This window comes from Lutjanus erythropterus, chromosome 15, assembly GCF_056507025.1.
Source record: "Lutjanus erythropterus isolate fLutEry1 chromosome 15, fLutEry1.hap2, whole genome shotgun sequence".
Classification (NCBI taxonomy): domain Eukaryota; kingdom Metazoa; phylum Chordata; class Actinopteri; order Lutjaniformes; family Lutjanidae; genus Lutjanus; species Lutjanus erythropterus.
This window is the reverse complement of record NC_139331.1, coordinates 15,411,041-15,430,306: the sequence shown is the minus strand read 5'-3', so window position 1 is coordinate 15,430,306 and position 19,266 is coordinate 15,411,041. Positions and strand designations below refer to the sequence as shown.

At 39.5% G+C, this 19,266-nt stretch overlaps 1 long non-coding RNA gene across 1 annotated transcript; it reads right to left on the bottom strand.

Moving 5' to 3' along the window:
• Window positions 1–459: 459 nt before the first annotated feature.
• Window positions 460–19,154, bottom strand: LOC146314186 (uncharacterized). Its single transcript, XR_014771966.1, has 3 exons — window positions 19,084–19,154; window positions 1,757–1,907; window positions 460–601 (listed from the first exon to the last, which is right to left on the bottom strand). It is a non-coding gene; the product is annotated as an uncharacterized LOC146314186 (long non-coding RNA).
• Window positions 19,155–19,266: the final 112 nt, after the last annotated feature.

Here is a 19,266-nt window from a genome sequence, read left to right as displayed (position 1 = left end):
TGTGTTTTGAGACATATACCATGATCTGTGATTGAATGGCTCTGTCTGATATGTTTTTTAAGGATAGTTCCAAACAAGTTGATTTAGCAAAGTCTGCTCGTATCTGCTATTTGTTTTAAACTAAGATTTAAAGTGAACACAAAAACATTACTCCTTCAAATTAATGTGAAAACACATACATTATTCTGCACAGACATCCAAGTACAGGAACAAAAAGCAAAACACATTTATAAGCAGAAGTAGACTTTAACAACTCTATTGTATTTCATAATCTTTAAGTTTAAGTTTGTTAAAGTTGTTTTAGGAGTGGAATTAAAAGAGAATACAAATATATGGAAAGTGTGGTTGCTTGTGGGTCACACTGTAACTTCTTTTGTTCAAGATGAGAGATGTTCTATTGTACAATTAAACCACTGATGCAAATATATTTACAGTCTTCAATTCCACAAAGCCTCAGTGGATCGACAACATAAAACATGGGAATTGGAAGCCAACCAAGGTATGTACCCTACATTTTTCTGAGAAGCGACGTAACAGCTGGGGAAGAAAACATCGAAATGCAGCTGCTGGCCCATCCACTTTGCCTTTCCCTGGCGTGGGCCTGCAGAGATAAGTGACATTGCTGTGAGAACTTGATGTGAGTAATTACAGGTACAAGATACTAGATAAAGGTACAAGATGCTTCATTATCTCAGTCATTGTAATGAAATCGTCTTGAACACAAAATCATTATATCCAGTTACATGCAGCCTGGAGTGGAGAAAATGTGAAGCAGCTGCAAAAAAAAGCAAACAATGGAGCAAGACAATAACAAAAAGGCCGAAAGTGAATCATTTCAAGTTTAACTGAGGTCATCGATAAGCTGAAACAGAACATCTAAAAACAGAGGTGTGCACAGGTTTCAAACAAATTGTTTATCTGGCTCTCAGAAAGACAAAGCACAAACATTTCAGAAGAACTGTGTTCGTTTACAGCAACTCTACACTCGTATTTTGTGCAAACACCAAAAGTACACACATTCTTTACTTAAGTAGAAGTACAGATATTTGTGTAAAAAAAAAAAAAGCAGAAGTACTGTTTCAATTTTAGTAAGTGAACAGTAAAGGCTCTGAAGAGTTCTCAAAGCATAGAAGTAAAAAGTAGCTCTCTGAAGGACATTTCTACAGGCTGTGTCTGTGCAAACGTAAACAAACCTCCCAGCTGAGTCTGTGTGTTTCTGTCTTTTTACGTCCTTTACATCATTTTCATCTTTTCTCTTTGTTTTCATCTCGTTACATATTTTATCTTGTTTTTGTCTTATGTCGTTAACGTTGTTTTCGTCTCTTTACGTCTTTCAAGTTGTTTTCATCTTTTTAAGTCTTTTTAGGTCATTATTAGGTTATTTTCATCTTTTACATTACTTTTAAATTATTGTATCATTTTGTCTTGTTATGTCACTTTCATCTTGTTATTTCTTCTACATTACTTTTTTCTTGTTGTGTCTTTTACATCATTTTCATCATGGTATGTAATTTTCATCTTGTTATGTTTTGTATGTTGTTTTTGTCATTACATTGTTTTTGTCTTGTGCAATTATTCAAAAAGAAAATGAAAGTAACCGATAATTCCCATCAGAGTAACAAGCCTGTTTTGAAAATGTGAGGAGTAGAAAGTACAGACATTTGTGATAAAGTGTAACAAGTAAAAGTAAAAGCACAGTAACAAAGGATTTGTCATTTCCCACCACTGGTATACATGCATGCATAAATGTTTTGACCTTGTTTCACCGCAGTCATCCTGACACTGTCCAGTCTTGTTACAGCAACAGATAGAAAGACTCTTTTCTTCTGTCAGACAGATAAAAACTGGCATCAGAACATCAGCCGTGGCACGCAGACTGAACTCTTTGTCCTTTTGTTTCTGTTATCCTTTAAAAGAGAATTGAACAATAATTAAATCATTTAATATTGTGTATAATGAAATTATTTCAACACCCAGCCCGGGTCAGCTCTCGCTCTGACCATCAGGGATGAGATATTTCCATTATCAGACTGTAGTGAGTATTGCCTCATAGTGTTTTAGACTTAATGGGTGCTGTTGAATTTTATGCTGCCATTTCTGCTGCCTTTCTCAGTGTGTGTCGTACACTACTTACCAGGTGTCATGTACATTTCCTGTTTGTCTCACTGCCTGCCCCATTACTTCTAATGTGTAGGGCTAAATTGTGGTTCATAGGCATGTACATAATTTTAGTAAACAGAATTTCAAAAGCTAATGGTGTTGGAGAAAAAAAACATTTATCTGTTCTTATCCACAGTATTATTTCTGGCTACATGGAGGGATCTGATGTGAATCAGAGAAGACAACAAAGGGCGTGATTATTAGGCATAAGTTGGTACATTTTTGTTAAACAAAGAGGAATCTGTTAATGAGAGGGTAACTTATGGTCATGCGTACCTTCACTTCTTTGTGCCCATTTGATTATGTTGCACCAGCGACAGTGGTGGCTAGGGGCATTATGTTTTAAGGTTATCTATCCATGTGTACATATGTCCACTGATGCTTCTTCCAAGCTTTTGAACAACCATTCCATTCTGTCATCATCAGACCACCACATTTATGGATTTTGAACAGACATTTCATCAAATATCAGTAATCATAATATCGGTAACTCCTCTTAAAAAGGACAATATGGAAGAAAATGTGATTCGCCCTCAACTTCTCTTCTCCTCTCACAGAATTGACCTAAACTGTCATCCTCTCGGACATTTTCAAATCTGCCAACTTCAAGGTTCAGAGGAAGGATTCCTGTTCTCAGCTGTGCAACTTAAGATCTTTGACCCCTTGTTTGCTACAACATAAGATTCAGGGACGTAATTTTGCTTGATTTGAATATATATTTATAATTTTGGTTTTAACAAAATTTCATTCAACCATTTTGCCTCAAATCTAACAAGTAACCTTCTTCTAATTGTGTTTGTGCTGCTTGATAAATTATTCTATACATATATTGTAACTCCACTTCTTCGAAAATATAATGAATCTCTTTATCCCATGGAGAATTGTGCAATTTCCACCAAAGAAGTCTGCTATTTTACATTGTAGTGGAATATCCAAGATCTTTACACACTTTAAATTTGTTAACAACAGACCCTAATGCTATCCCAGCTGAATCTGCCAGGACTTTTATTCTAACTTTATGAGTTTTATATTCATCGGGAGCAAATCCCAATTATGTATATTCAGATGTATATTCCAGTATGACAGTATGAAAAGTCATTATCTTCCTACTTCTTGGAATAAGTTTTTTGTGACATGAATTGTGACAACACACCACTGATTATGTGCGTAGCGTTTCACTTGATATAGCAGGCAACACAGAATGTCACGCTGATCGTGTGGCCCTGAACAACTGCAAGTGTTGACAGTGCCCAGCCCTGAGCAAACCAGCTCAACTCAGTGATGTATTTACTAAGAATGAAAGGTAGGTGTCTGGTAGCGGACACAGACAGGATTACAGCTGTGTTTGAGAAAGAGGTCGGGGCACTGTGACAGCTGGAGGAGCACTGAGCTGAAGGAAGCAAGACATGTGAGAAGAAGGTGAACGAGCTGAAAGAGCAGCTCAAGGAAAAGGCCGATGTTCCCAACACAGTGAAGACAGACGTAGAGCCCCAGCCACAAACAGGCTGAGCTAAACAAGAGCAAGCGGCAAAGAAAATGTGATGCTCTGGAAGAAAAGTTCAGAACGGAAATGAGTGTTAGCTGAGGAAAGGAAACTTCTAGAGGAGTTGTGAGGATGAAGAAGGTGTGCGCAACAGAGGAGGAGCTCAAACCCATCATTATTAAAGACATCCATCCGCAGGAAACCCTGATTTTTCTGATCATTTTACGCTGGACTAGTGGCTCTTTGGAATCCAACTGGTTGTTACACATCTCTTAAGAATTTGCCTTCGGATGTGGATAATTCTATTTTGCAACGGAAAGCAAAAGAGAGGTAGAGGCTGCAGCTTGACTGACTCAGGCAGGACAAAGAGAGAAGATGAAAACAGACAAAAAGATGCAGCTCTGCATCTGTATTACATAAACTTCCCATCTTGCAGACCCTATCTTAAGGGGTTGGTAACCATGGTAATTAGGGATAGGACCTGATTTAGGAAAAAAAGCTCATGGTCCTATCCAGAATTAAGATGGGAAAAGTGTATTACACAAACATCCAAACTTCCCAAAATCTTAAATAAACTCTTTAGGATAAACATTTTTCAGTTATCTTACTAACTAGCTAGAGGTATCGTGTGTTAACAGCAGTTAGGCTAATGGTAGTGTTCGCTAACAGTAGCTAATGTTAGTTTTAGCTAACAGTAGCAAATGGCAGTGTTAGCTAACTTGTTTAATCTGCATGTCTGCTGTTTTATTGCTTTAAACAATGATATGGTGGAGACTGTCAGCTATCTTAGCTGACTCCCTTTCTTTTATGTTCCGAGTTAGTGTTTTAAAATTCCCAAAAAAAGAACATCTTTGGATTTCTCGACAGATGTCACCAAAACCTTTAACCCATTTGTCTTAAAGTGCCCATCGTTGTTTCTGCTTTTTTGTGTTTCAGTGTGTTTCAATGATAAAGACACAATAAACAGTTGTTTAGCTCTGTGAGACGACAATAGTAGAGTCGGCTGCTTGGTAACAGACAAAAAATCTGATAAGCGATGTTTGACTGAGTATTTTGGATATCACAACCTGAGATAAGATTGGATGTTTCCTATTTTAGCTTAAGGCTTAAGGCAGGAGGTTCCTGTAATACGGTCCGTGGTCTCATAAGAGCGACAGTACATTCCTTTCTTCCTGACCCCAAGCTATGCACATTGCGGTGCACAAAGCCAAGCTGGTGCATGATGTGTGGAACTTAGCACATGCTTCTGACAAAAAAAAACATTGGTATTTTTACTGAAGTGAAGAAGGAGCAGGGAATGTGCTGTTTTTTCAAATGTGTAGCCGGTTAAATGAGCTCTTTCTATTAACAGACCACAAATACTGCATGGAAAATTTCAAAGTACAATGACTTTATGTGCCCTTGTTTCATTGAGCTCAGTGTGAGTCTTTACTGTGTTTTTCTGTCATTTGCAGTCAGTCATGTTTCTGTCTTTCCTTGCTTTTGCTCTCTGTGTTTCACCAAGTTAAAGATGATTTTACTTGAGATGACAATAACTCGCTACATTACTATAAGTGCAATAAAAGCTACCAAACAAGAGTAATTTATTTATGAAATCATCCTAAAACCAAAGATGGACACACGTCGACCCCAAACTAGTCGAGCCAAAGTAAGCCAGCTAGTGAGGCCCAAAGCAGTCACCCTAGGGGGAACTCTACACTAATAATGTACACCATGTTCTTTCTGTTTCCACGTGGCAGAGTTGAAGTAAGGCCACAGATGTCTGGGACTGGGCTAGCCTTCGAGGCCCATGGAGTTAACATACCAGGGAATAAAGAGGTCAGACGGCCAGACATTTCACTTATTCAAAGGCTTGACACAGCACACTTGCATCATAAAACAGATGCTGTTGTTATTCGCATGTCAGCAAACAGGTAGTAAATGCTCCAAAACCTTCTCTGCCCCACTTAACACTTTAACCTCTTACCTCTGTGAAATGGTCGGTTGAGTTTGGGAGACGCAGCCAGCAGTATCTTTCAGTTTTATCTTGTATAGGGACGTGAGAACAAATAGAGGGGCCTTATTATTCCTAATTGTCACCGTCATTCTGTTTTGGCACAACCAAACACAAAGAGCAACGCTGATTGACTTTGACTAAATTAATTTGTTTTGGGAGGTTTAGTCCCACTTGCATTAGACTCGCTCAGTGAACCTTCATCTCGCTGACCTGATTCAACCTCTACTGCATTGCTCAATTTGCCTGTTTGTCTAACTGCTGCATTTGAACGTACAGGGCTTTATTTTGTAAATAGATCTCTGCCAGCAACAGGCCGTCTACATTTTTTCATTAGGAGACCACCAACCCAAGCCTCATTAGTAGGGAAACACACAGAACCCATAAATTGCAGGGAGCTGGAGCTGCACTAAATTACCACGTACACCCGTGCAGAAAAAAAACTCAAAGCAGGACACACAGGAAGACGGATGACGGAACATCATTCAGTGGTAATTATTCTATTTATTTCATTTTAAGTTTTGAAACATTTGTTTTTTCCTCAGAAAATCTTGCAGTGCTCCTTTTGTCCAAAAAAAATCAACATAATTAAAGGGATAGTTCACTCAAAACTGAAACTTCAGTCATTATCTTCTCATGCTGAATGAAGGTCAGGTTTAGTTTTTTAGTCCACAAAAACAGAAACAAACACAGCATTGCAGAACCTCCCGAACAATTTCAGTGAACGGTGACCAGTTTTTAAACTGAAACACCCACTCCCCCACCCACCCCCAAAAAAACATAAAAAGCCTGCATTCTGCTCATCTCTTCACTTAAACTGTTTGGAAGATTCTGCAATGCCTTTTTCCTGTGAAACACATGCAGTGTTTTGTGGATTAAAAAAACCAAACCCAACCTTCAGTCAGCATGAGGGTGAGTAGATAATGACTGAATTTTCATTTTTGAGTGAACTATTCCTTTAACATGTTTACAGTTTGCAAACTATTGTGAGACTTGTTTTGTTATCAGTGGTGAAGCCATTTACTGTGACTCATATATGTGAAGTCCCACTGCAACATGATATCTATATGTTTGTCCAGTACAGATGAAACATAGATCTTACAGGAGCTGTCCCTGTAAAAGGGCAGTTATCTTCTCTCCTCACTTTCTGAGCCTGCAGAGGCTAGAAAAATGGCTAAGTGAGTCAAAAAGGACTAGACTGTGTTCATTGTGTTAGAGCACATTACCGTTATTCTATTTGCCCAGCCTTCACACTCTAATGGTGCAGCAAACCGGTGAGTCAGAGAGTGATACAGTGGGCAGCACTATGTATGTATGCTCAACAAGCCTGATTAATGGGTCAGCTAGAATAATCTCCAGATAAAATCTTTTTCACCCTCGAAAACACCAAAAGTCACACAATAACACAAACAAACAAAAACACTGAGGCACTGGTAGAGTACAGAAATAAAATGTTTCTGTCAAGGGAGCAATATAGCAGCTGTTTAAACAAAATGGATCTCCTTTTTCCATAATGTTCTCACACTTATAATAGCAATAATAAACACTTAATAAACACTCATAATACCGCTTTCAGTGGACATATTTTGAGTGTATATGCAGGAGAGCCGAGAGAAAAGCATTTTTATGAGTCTCCATGTGCTCAGCTCTCAGTACTTTTGTAGTTCCTAACTGAATCTCCTTGCTGGACTGACGCACTGAGTCACTGAGTCAAACCAAGCAGGGGATGTATAAGAAGCAAAAGAGCTGCAATTGCCGACCGAAGCAACAGCTGGAAAAGGGATGAAAATGAGGGTGTCAACCTGGGAGCTGGAGCTGATAAATACCCATGAATGAATGTCAATTACCCTTTTACATTGAAGGATAAAAGCTAGATGTCAGTAGGTGTTAAGTGGATTTTTTGTCCAGTGCAAAAGGGGCTTTAGGCACAAAAAACTGGAAAATAGTCTAGATTGAACCCTTTAAGTATGTTCATTGTTAAGAACATTTCTATCTTGTGAAGTCATAAAAAAAATTGACTAAAAGTGTATTTTGTCTTCAACTTCAATCAATTTCTCACTTGATATAAAAGAAGTATTCTCTTTTGTTATTAGAGTCGTCAGACCTCTTTCATACCAGAAAACAGGCTCTGACAGTTAAACCAGGACATGAGTGGACCTTTGCAAAATGAAACCTCTCATAATTCTGATTTGCCAAACTGAATATTTTACATCAAAGCAAATGTAAAGACAGAAAATCAGAAAAGAAAAGAGCTGGCACCCATATAAACATCAGAGGCAGAAAAACAGACTGAAAGGCTTTTGAAGTGCTGCACAAAGTCATGACAAAAGGAGGACACGGTGCAATATCCAGGCAGCACCCTGAAATGTTTGTGGACAACTTTGGACAAAAAGGGAAAAAAACATCAGTGTAACAGCAAAAGGGGAGGATATGGGTTAAACTCTACCTTTACATATCTGTTTTCTGGAAAAATACTGAGCTTTGGATTTATTGACTTCCTCATTTCACCCACAAGGATTTATATATTTATAGCTAATCTAACAGCTGAATAAACATCTCATAATAAACTCCAAATCCTTTGTAAGTCTCTTTTAGGATTACCAACTTTTATCAGATAAACACACAGTTCAGTAAGCATATTCAAAATTAAATCTATAAACTCACTGTCAGCTCAATGTCTGCAGGTCAGATGTGATAAATCTTAATCTGGCCCAACATTGTTAGTTTTTTCTGACAATTTAATGGAGCTATAATCTGTTCGAATACAATAAGAATAAGTCTCCCCTCCAACAAGCATTCAAACACATGTATCACAAATCCCAAAAAATGTGAACTATGGGAAGGTTTATTAGGACAGGTGAGGTTGGTATGAGATACTTTTAAGTTACATGAAAAAATTACTGCCAAAATACATTTAATTTAAATTTGACAGACAGAAAGAAAATAAAACTCACCAACACCATCTTCTCCAGTCTTGCACCGACATCATCAACTCTGGTTTGGTTGAAATAAATCCTCAGTTCTTCACATTAGATGTGAAAACAGTCTGGCTCTACAGGCTGTTGTCCTCTCATTTGTCCTCCAGCTCAGTGGGTGTGTGCTGTTCTGCTGAGTGTTCGTGCAGTGGTGGAAATATTTTAAAACTGTAACAGTAATGGGTTGCTTATTTGAAAATGTAATAAAATAGCTGGTTACTTGAATTGTTAAAACTAATGCATTATTTTACTAAAAAAAGTAATCTGAGTACTCAAACCAGTTACTTTGTAGGATGTTACAAATTCGGCACGAATTTCAGATTGTCTCTCTGACATATCTGCATGGATGAGAGCCCATGATCTGCAGCTTAACCTCTCAAAAACCGAATTGCTGGTTTTCCCTGCCAAGCCAACCATACATCATAACATCTGCATCAAAATTGACTCCCTATCCCTTGCTCCTACCAAAGTAGCAAGAAACCTAGGTGTCATGATTGATGACCAGCTGACCTTTAAGGATCATGTTGCCTCTGTCACCCGGTCCTGCCACTTTGCTTTGTTCAATATCAGGAAGGTCAGACCATACCTAACCCAACAAGCTGCCCAGCTGCTAATACAAACCATGGTTATCTCTCGCCTCGACTACTGCAATGCACTTCTAACAAGCCTCCCAGCCTGTGCTGTGAAACCGCTACAGATGATCCAGAATGCGGCGGTGCGTCTGGTCTACAATCATCCCAAAAAGGCACATGTCACCCCTCTGTTCGTTGAGCTACATTGGCTACCCCTGGCTGCCCGCATCAAATTCAAATCACTAATGCTAGCCTGCAAAGTACTCAGTGGTTCTGCACCTACCTGCTTAAATGCTCTCACAAAAGCTCATGTTTACCCCTCTGTAACTCCAGTCATCAAAGGAAAGCCGCCTGGCTGTCCCAGCACCTTGCACAAGACAATCCAGACTCTTTTCATGCGTTGTGCCACACTGGTGGAATGACCTACCAAGCGCTACCAGAGCAGGGGCGTCCCTCTCTGCCTTCAAAAAGCTCCTGAAGACCCAGCTCTTCAGAGAGCATCTCCTGTCTTGATCTAGCGATACTCTTCTAGGGCCTCTTCTATGTAGCTTGATTGTTAATCCTCTTTTGTAAGTCGCTTTGGATAAAGGCGTCTGCTAAATGCATAAATGTAAATGTAATGTACAAACACTGAAAGAAACTACAAGGAACGTTCACTTTGTGTGGATTTTGGCGACCCCTTTGGACAAAAGCTGTAGTGTCTCCTTGAATGAAGACTCTTCATCCTTTGAATTTCTCTTTGCTGATCCTGTCCCAGATACCGCTACTAAAATTATACTTTTAAAACTTGTTGGAATGCTTTCAAGCAAAATACAGCTATACTTTTTGACTCAGGCACCACATTGAGTTTTAAAATTCGACAGATGGGTCGGGCCAGCATCAGATGGACGGAGTGTTTGTGAGAACTAAAATAAATTACATGTAAAAGCCATTACCTGTGTTGTTGATCACCCTTTTTTGCCAGTGCATCAGAGCCTGGTGTCAGTGTGGCTGTGGCAATTCTCAGGACAGATCTGAGGTGTTCATCAGGTAACTGGGATCTGTGATGTGTTTTGTTTATGTTCATCACGGTGAATGTCTGCTCACACACGTAGGTAGAGCCAAACAACACCAGCATCCTCTGTGCCATCTTCCGAATGTTTGGAAACTTGGCTTCGCTTAGTGAAGCATAAAACTCATCCAGGTTAAGGGAGCTGAAGACACAGTCACATTGAAGATCGATCAGTTCGAATTACGACTCCTGCAGTGCTGTTTCAGGGTCTTGTGACAAGGGACATGACACCAGCTGAAGTGACTTGTCATTTTTTTTCAAATTCTGAGAACCGACAGCAGAATTCTCCGTGCAGGTCTTCCAGTGATTTCCTGTATTTCTTCACATGTCGAGGGGCCTCTTCCAGTGTGGGGAAATGAGCGAATGAATTTTTTGACATTTGTCTTGAGAATAAAGTCAACTTGGCTTTGAAGGCTCTCACATTTGTGTACATTTCGTGCACAAATTGATCTTTCCCTTGTAGCTCCATGTTCAGCTCATTAATGTGTGTCAGTATGTCCACAGCAGAAGCAAAATTACAAAACAAATCTGTGTCGCTCGGCTCAGGAAAATCGTCGGCTTTCCAGATTAGCTCTAAAAATGAACTAATCTCCCCTTTGAGGTCCCACACTCATCGACATACTTTCCCCAAAGTTAACCAGAGGCATGAGAGTGGTAAAGCATGTCCTGGTGAACAGCATCAGTTTCCTCAAGGAACTTAACAAATTGACGATGCCGAAGTCCCCTCGCTCATATAAAGTTGACCACTTCAGAGGGCAACCATTTCAATCCACAACTCAGGCATGTTGCACCAAAATGAAGTACCATAATCAGCGTGGTGATTCAGTCATTACTGGTCATACAAGAACCAGAACCATATTGGTACTGCTTGCAACCGATGTCAAAAATAAAATTCTCAAAAGAAAAATGTCCTCCTGCTTCCTTTCAGCTAGCAAATTTACTACTCACTGCAAAACTTTGCCTGGAAAAATGTAATGTGATTTTGCCATGAACTGAACTGACATGTACACAAAAACCCAGTCTTACTCACTAATGGTCAGTTTGCTTATGTGGGTCATATAGAGACACCAGTATTAAACTGGACTACCAGTTAAAAACTCCTTGTAATGGCTTAAGATGTGTTTTCCAAACTATTTAGCTCACATTTTTAGTTTACACATATACCAATCATGGCAAAAGCATGAAAATTACTTTTTTTTTCCCCATGCAAACTGAAGACCAACATTTGTGTGGTGATGAAAGAAATATTTATTTTTATTGTAAATGAAAATCTGTATGTGTTTATGTGCTATACCACAAGTAGTTTAACAAAAAATAATGCTGATTGGGTCTAAATTCTTTGAATATTATACAATAATCGGGTCAGACAAAGCTGATTAATGCCCAGTTACGGCCAGTTGTCAGCACACTCAGACGAGACCAAAGGCCACCACTATGAACTGGCGTCTGCAGCTCCATGCTAATCCACTGCTTTTCTTTACCGTGTGTAGGTTAATGATTTGATACCCATTTCACACAGCTTCGTTATTGTGTCACTTACATTTTATCCTACAAGCCCCGTATTAACCACATTTTTCTAGGTCTAGTCTGTGTGTGTGTGTGTGTGTGTGTGTGTGTGTGTGTGTGTGTGTGTGTGTGTGTGTGTGTGTATGGTTGGTGTACATGAGAGAGAGAGAAAGAGAGAGAGAGGGGTCATGACGGACAGCAACTGCAAACTTGGGTTTTTGCCAACCACACAGCCACTACTAATTGCATCAACAATTAATTGGAAATTGAAAACGGTGACAGTGGCCAAATTGATCTTCTTGGACACAAAAGATGGAGACAAAATCAGATTCATTTTATCTCTCAAACAATATTTTACACTCATGAACAGAAACATAAAGCATCTCTGTTGCCAACTGAATATACTACATTCTCATAAAACCTTAAAATTTATGTGTGGCTTTTCACATATTTCAAGATTTTATGGAATCACGTATGTGGAAGAATTTTTATCCTGTAGCCAAATATAAATTCTTTATTACTCGATGGGTTCCCATGAAAGTTTACCTCATGTGGAGAGAGGTATTCCAGCACTAAACTATATCCTGGGTATTTGGCAATTTCCTGAGAGTCAAATTTATGTGGCGTGACGGCGAAAACATGAATGTCTTCATGTGTCTATTCCATGTAATATTGGATGCAGTTGTGTCAATATTTTTATGCATGCTTTGGCAAGGGAAATTAAACGGGAAAAACAAGTACTATAGCAGTAGTTTGAGGAATGAGGGATTTATGCAGATGAAAACAAAGATTTAATGGTGGCAAGTTCCCTATATGACTTTAGGGGGACATTCCATTTTGGTTGGTGTCACATTGCAAGATTACAAAGAGGACGTTAGAATTCCCATATAGTCTCATGTTGGTAAATTAATATAAAAATCCAAAATGAAGTCAGAAATAATGCTCAAAAAAGAACTGAGATAATGTTACTTCTAGCATGCTTTGGGGATATCAAGTCCAGTAATATCAACAGAAAGCTTATATTTGCCTGTGCCTACCACAACACAGCAACATTTAACATCACGCTCGGTAAAACAATTTATGTGAACTGAAATGCTAAGAAGCACAGTGGATGGAGTTTGTTTGGTTTGGTTTCCCCTGCCATTGAAAATATGTATGTTAAGTAAATTCTCCTGTCAGTGTCCTTGACCCAGGAATTGGCTTAACTGTGGAGAACAAAATTTAAGATACCAATTTTTACGTCCCCTGCAAAACTTCCTGTAATGCAGTGTTGTAGTCGAGACCACCAAAAGCAAGGCCAAGACAAGAGTGTACTGAGACCGAGACAAGGCCAAGTCTTCAAGGGGTTGAGACCAAATCAAGACTGAGATCAAGACAAAGGCAGGGTGAGAAACAAAAATTTCAAGCTAGAAATGAGTCAAGTTAATGAAACTGGGCATTTCACATCCAGTCACATGAATGATGTTAACAAATATATGAGACACAAAGGCAATTTAGTGATATCGCCATTGTTGAAGTCAAGACCTGTCTCAAGTGCTACAACAAGTACTACTGTAATGTAATGAATGTGATCGAAGGAACTAATTAGGGACAAAAAAGAATATTATACGTTGATCCCCTAAAGGTTCCTAAAATGCCATTAAAGGTTCTGCAAATGTTATGGGAACATAGTGTAGACACCTAGAGGGAATGTCCAATAGTAATGGTCTCCTAAACATTCTGGGAGCTACGTTGAGGAGACAGTTTAGGACCATTACTAAATCCTGAATGTTCCCTGAAAGTCTGCCAATTAACTTCCTCCTTTAAACTCCATGTCACGAACATCCTGGAGTGGTTCGGTGATGTCCTTTACGGCAGTGGAGAGGTTCCCAAATATCGGAACCTTGGAATGTTCAATTTCTAGCTGGTATAGCGCCCTAAATATTAAAAAAAAACCTGTATGTTCCCTGAAAGTGTGCCAAATGACGTCCACCTTGGATTTATAGAACTCCACATCATGATTGTCTAGGAATATTCTGGGAACGTTCCAAGGCAACATCCTTTACACCAGTGGAGAAGCTCCAGAACATTCTGGATAGATAGGACCTTTCACACTATTTAAACATTCCCACAGTGTTCTGAATGTTCCCTGAGAGTTTGCCAAATCTCCCTACCATTTAAAGAATTCCACATTATAACTGTCTGGGGACATTCTGGGAATGTTACAAGGCGATGTCCTTTACACCAGCAGGGATGTTCTCAGAACCTTCTAGGAACATACAATTTAATAGCTAGGATGGTCTCCCCTAAAGGTTCCCAAAAAGTCCTGAATGTTTGTAACGGCCCCCTACCATTTTAAAGAACAGCACACTGTGGCCATCTGGGAATAAGCCAACATCCTTTACACCAGAGGGCTGTCTTTAGAACATTCTGGGACAATGCAATTTCTAGCTGGATAGATAAGCCCTTTGTCATTTTCGTGAGTTTTGTGGCCACCATAGGTTCTCCTACACACTTGGAAGGGGGGCTTGAACAAGGGGTTTGCACTGGTCCACCAGTGTGGAGGATTTAGTATCATCTAGTGGTGAGCTTTCAGATTGCAACCATATGAATCCCACTCAACTCATCCTAATGCTCTGCCTCTTTTAGTGATGACACAATATGACGATGGTCAGTGATGAAGTCTGAAATCTCAACTGACTGCTCAGGTTAAAACACTGAGTATCTATTATGTATGGAAGTAAGTAATAAATGAGGGAACGGCACTGCCAGACTGACCTGCTTGGTGGCCCAAGGGCAGAAATAAGCTCATGGGCCCCATTAACTTCATCTCCCTCCCACTTTCTGAGTAAATTAAAACATTAACATGCCCCAGTCTGCCAGTGTGGTAAGTTGATTTCACACACTCGTTCATGCACCATGTAAGCACAAAACTGAAATAATCTCAACTCTTCAGTTTAGCACAGGCTCAGTCTTCAAGCCAGGGCCTTCAGGATTAGAAAAGAAAACAATTACCTCGAGGCCCTTATGTCAGCAGACATTGAGCTGTTATCATTTATATTGACATATTTTAATTACCGTAAGCTATGGGGCACACAGTCTTCTTCACTTCCAGCAGAGGTCAGTCACCACTCATCAGCGAGCGCCATACTGTCCACTCTCACGTCACACTGTCGTAAACATGACTGAGATCTGTCACACTTTGTTGAGTGACAATGCACTCAAAACATGACTCAGCTCCAGAGTTTTGTTCACCGTATCCCTAAATGGAGTGTTGCAATATGTTATTAGAACATTTTATACTTGTGATGTCTTCACGCATCACTTCTAGCAGTGTATTTGCCCTGAAATACTGTTACGTCAGCGGCCCGAGTGTTTTCCCACTGCAGTTGTTTGTGTACTTTTCAGGGTCAGTTCAGGTGAATTGATTGCCCGCTGCGGTGACATTGCTTGAAAGCCACATCAATAAGGGACATCACCACCAACAAAGGAATTAACACTGGGGTCGTGTCCCCACTGCTGGCTCAACAAGTCCCTTTTGAGTCCAGTAACTGTGGCGTGTGAGCGAGATTTGGGAGAGTGAGGAAAGACCAGCAGAGAGGGGGCATGGCGTGATGGGATACCACTGCAAGACCAAACATGTTTTTGAGAGAATGTCCTCATTTCATACGCAACAGACCATCACCTATTTTAATGACCCTGTTGTTTATGTGAGAATTGTTCTGGCAGAAACAGTGGGCAGTAGAATGTGGAGCTATATAACATTTTATTGCAGCACGAACATATAGGACATTTCATATGGTATCCATTATTCATCAACTCAATTTTATGTGTTTTTCTATAAGAGATTTCCCATGAAATGGGACCAAGTGTTTTCATGTCTGAGGCCACAGATGGACAGTATTTGAATTAATTAAATATAAAATATGCATTTAATTCCTTTTTAGTACTTTATAGTTTGTATTTTACTGGAAAGAAAAACATAAGACAGAATTTGCAAGAAAATACTTTAAGAGCTTTTGTCTGTGTTTTTGAAATACTTGAAATACATTATTGAATATGTCATTTTATTCTAGAATAAGATGTAATTTTATTCCAGGTTTTAATTGTAGAAAAGAGAGAGAAAAAATTGCATTCCGTCAGTCTTAGTGAATCACGTGACATAACATAACGAAAGCTGCTTTGGTGTTTGGTGTAAATTTTCCCCAATATAAAAGTACATAATCAAAATATGACAAGATATTTCATGCTAAACCAACCTCCTTTTTCTAAGATATCCTGATTGGCCACCTAAAATCAGTGATGTTAATTTTTCAATGTACAGAGTTACATCAGACCCACACTGAGGCTACATAAAATGTAATAACAATATCAGTTCATATAGTATGTATTTTATAATTTCTAATTTTACATTTTACATGCCAGTATATTTTTTTTTATTTCTTTTCAACACATTGCATGAGCAAGTATTTGTTATTTGTAACGAGGTACTTTTTCACGTATTTGTGTCCGTCTCTGGGACTGATGACAAAGAGGAAGGAGAGATGGTGAGACAAGGCCAAGACAAGAAAAGAAAGCGAGAGAGGATGTGACAGAGCACAAAACGAAAGGAGGAGGAGGAGGAGGAGGAGGAGGAGGAGGAGAGAGTTGAGAGGAGGACAGACGACGAGAAAGGAGGACAGAAAAGGAAAGGGCACGTTGGCTTCATTAACGATCACAGAGTCTGCGTGGATTCACGCTTGTTCCAGCTGAGTAATTTTCCGGTGCATTTGCAGGCCACCTGGCACAACAACCCCCGCCACCTCCCGCCTCCCCAGGACCATTACATAATCTGAGAGAATGACACATGCACCTAAACTGTGTTGTTGATTAGTTTGTTACAGTAGCTGAACAACAATGAATTGAGACTTCAGCTCGCTGTGAATGACCTCAGTCATTTCACAGCTATCTTATCCTTGTGAATCACACCTTTTCTACACTTTGGATCGTGTCTCATTCCAGCAGCATGGAGATTCATTGCACAGTGGGTGTTAACAGTTGTAGTTGAGTGGAAAAGATGGGTTGTTCAGTGTGGGCCCGAGCTCAGGGGATCTATGAAGTTCAAATGAGGTGACAGATGGAGTGAGCCGAGGTCAAGTGGTGATACTGAATAAGCACACGCCTCACGTCCTCAAAACCAGGACAGTCTGCTCTCATAAACATCACAACAGAACCGGGGCAGAGGGTGTTGTAATGTGTGTCTCATGCGTGCCGTGACTCATCCACAGCCTTATTTTCAAAACTCCTTTTTTTTTACACTTCTGGAGAAGTTTGATATGTGACTGTTTTGCGAATGAAAGGATGTTATACTTGCAGCATGCAGCATTTTCCATCTAATTCAAATGGTTATTATTACATAACAGACGGTTCAGTGAGTACATAAGGATCCTTTTCTGCCTCCAGAGAAACCTGAATTCGTCATGGCACACATCCAAGGAAGAGCAAAGATCATGACAGGTTAGAGTTAAGTTCACTCACATACTCTAAATAAGGACATACTACTGTAAATATAAGACGTGTTTTCTATAAATATACGATATGTGAGTTATTTCCAATCCAAACTTTGGACCCAGCAGTTTCTGGTGTAGAAGTCTGGACTTTCTTCTCTCACAGTGCCTCTTCCATCACAAAGCACCACTGCCTACAGTATCTTAATTTAACACATTATTCTTATCCAGACACTGATGTACATAAAAACCCTGGAGGTGAACTCATGACTCATATCATGTAATATCCAGCATCACTTGAATTATATGCAAAGTTTAACGTCTTGGTAGTTTCGACCAGGGAGGAGTCTGCCAAGGGGTATGTGTGCACAGAGCATTTTTTTTTCGGATAGAAAGTCAGTGACAGGGCGCTGTGAAGCACTGGGAAGAAGCGTCAGCATTTTGTTGCTATTACAACAATATCTTGAAAATTCTTATGACAACCATTGTACAGTCTAACATCGGCCCTTAGGTTTTTATTATCTATTTATATCTACTTATTTAACATTTTTTCACAATGAGTACCAACCAGAAGATGCTTGCTCTCATATGACCTTTTTTGCATACACATGTGCTGTCTTGATTTGACTTGGCTCATCAACCCAGCATGGTGGGGATTTACATCTTGGCTACCTGTTTGAACGTGTTTTGATATGCACTTGTCTTGATTGGCTGTAAAACACAAGTTAATCTTTTCCTGTAAAATCCCAGTTATTTTGTTATATAAAAGCTTTTATTATTAAAGCAGCAAAATCAGAAAATGTTGGGTTTTCGTCAGCAAAAACTTAACACAACTCCTATCACCTGAAACCGAACATGAAACAGTACAATAAAGCAGATACCTGAAAGTACAGACACCGATGCAGGAGAAAAGCTAAACCACAGAGATTCAGTTAGAAGCTACAAAAGTGCTGAGAGATTAACACACAGGGACTTTAAAAAATGTCTGTCTGCTCTCCTACATGGACATGGATCTTCAGCACACACCAGAAAAAAAAACAGAGAAGCAACCTCTCCACCATTTTCTTGCTTACCAGGGTGATTAGTCTCCATTTAATATATGATTGGTTGCCCAAAAAAGTGACATGATGACACAAGTGTTTTTCTGAAAAGTTTAGAGATTATTAACTAGAAGCACTTGGAGCAGCCACACAAAAATTGGCAGTGTGCTGTGAAAAAAGACACTCTTTCCTCATTAGGCCGGGGATATACTTGCTCTGCATTTGTATGTGCATCATGGCTGTCTCACGTACTCTGCGTCGATTTTAAATAATGGTTTAGTACATCCTCAGACATTAACATCATGCATATGCAATTGCAAATGTGTGATTAAAGAGCAAGTATATCTCTGGCCTTAGACACAACTGAAAAACAATGTTGGCACTCTGTCCTGTGGACACAGGCCCTAACATTATCTGTGTCCCTGCAGAGTAGATCAACATTAGGGACATCAGTTATTTGCTTTTCAATGGAGATATTAATAACATCTGGATCTGTTCATCCAATATGAAGCTGGAGCCAGCAGCAGGGTAGCTTAGCTTAGCATAATGACTGGAAACAATAGGAAACAGCTAGCCTGTCTTTTTGCCTCCAAAAATATCAGTCTAATCTTCCCCAGCCCCTTGTAAAACCACAAACATTTCAGTATTTGTAGAGTTTAAACAAACAACAACGTGTTAAATGAGTCTTTATGCTAAGCTAACAAGCTGCTGGCACTGGATTCATACTGAAAAGGCACACGAGAGTGTGCTATCAAGCTTCTCAACTAACTCTCAGCAAGACAGAAAATAGGTGTATTTTACAAATTGTCAAACTAATCCTTTAACTCATTAATCTCACCTCATAGCGCACCCCTCTGGATGTCAGATTCTCCTGCCTGCTCCTTGTGACATTCATTGGACTGATTTAACCCCTGACTCAAGTAAAATGAACTGTCTTGCATGTGATTGTTTGTGTGTCATGCTTTTAGGTTCAACTTTGCCTCACACCTCTCCAGTATCTTATCAGCGTGGAGCTCATATA